The sequence below is a fragment of the Aegilops tauschii genome, chromosome 1, assembly GCF_002575655.3.
Source record: "Aegilops tauschii subsp. strangulata cultivar AL8/78 chromosome 1, Aet v6.0, whole genome shotgun sequence".
NCBI classification, from domain to species: Eukaryota; Viridiplantae; Streptophyta; class Magnoliopsida; order Poales; family Poaceae; genus Aegilops; species Aegilops tauschii.
This window is the reverse complement of record NC_053035.3, coordinates 381,994,207-381,995,298: the sequence shown is the minus strand read 5'-3', so window position 1 is coordinate 381,995,298 and position 1,092 is coordinate 381,994,207.

Genomic DNA, 1,092 nt, shown 5'->3' with positions numbered 1-1,092 from the left:
CATCATTTTCTTTTTTTTAACTGAAAAGGCGGTCCGGGGGGTGTGCATTCGGTGGAATGGGCCAAGTTACTAATGGCGCATCGTGGGGGTGGTGCGCCATTAGTAGTTCAACTAGTAATGGCGCACCACCCCAACCGTGCGCCATTAGTAGTTTTTCAAAAAAAATGAAACAAAATTTGTAACAAAATTACTAATGGCGCACCTGTGAGTGGTGCGCCATTACTAGTTCAACTAGTAATGGCGCACCCACCGTGGGAGGGGTGCGCCATTAGTAGTTGAACTAGTAATGGCGCACCGTCCCACGGTGCGCCATTAGTAGTCTAAAAAATAAAAATAAAAAAAATTGAAAAAAAATGAAACATAATTACTAATGGCGCACCGTGGGATGGTGCGACATTACTAATGGCGCACCATCCCACGGTGCGCCATTAGTAGTTTTGAAAAAATTAAAAAAAATACTAATGGCGCACCGTGGATGTGGTGCGCAACACATGGTGCGCCATTAGTATTTAGTAATGGCGCACCACATGTACAGTGCGCCATTAGTGTCCATATTGGATATAGCTGTTTTTGTAGTAGTGTGTTGGTGTTACTCTTGAGCTGGACCCTGCTAGTCTCTATAAGCCAGAGTATGCTCGCATTTTTTTAGGATGCAGAGATATTGTTGAGATCCGTCCCTCTACTGAAGGGGTTTTAGATTATCATTTCTATGACTTTTATTCTGAAGTGGAATTTTTTGTTATTGGAGGGCCTAAGAAAGGATAGAATATTGTATATGTAGGAAATAGTTCTCCCCCTTTGTTGTCCAAAAGCCCTAGACTTGATTATCAGTCCAGGTCTCATACTAGACATGTTGGTACTAGTAACTTTGAGGCCAGAACCTTATCTTCAGATGGGAAAAATATTGGTACACAACACTTGGTTGTTGTTTCTGAACATAATTTTGAGGAAGATAGTGAAGATTGTAATGAGCTTTGAATTCACAAATTGGCTAAAGAAAATGATGCGAATGTGGTAGATGATAGCTTTAGTTTACCTTCTAGAGAGGTTATAGAAAATTCCGTTGAGATTGTTAATGAGCATAACAATGTC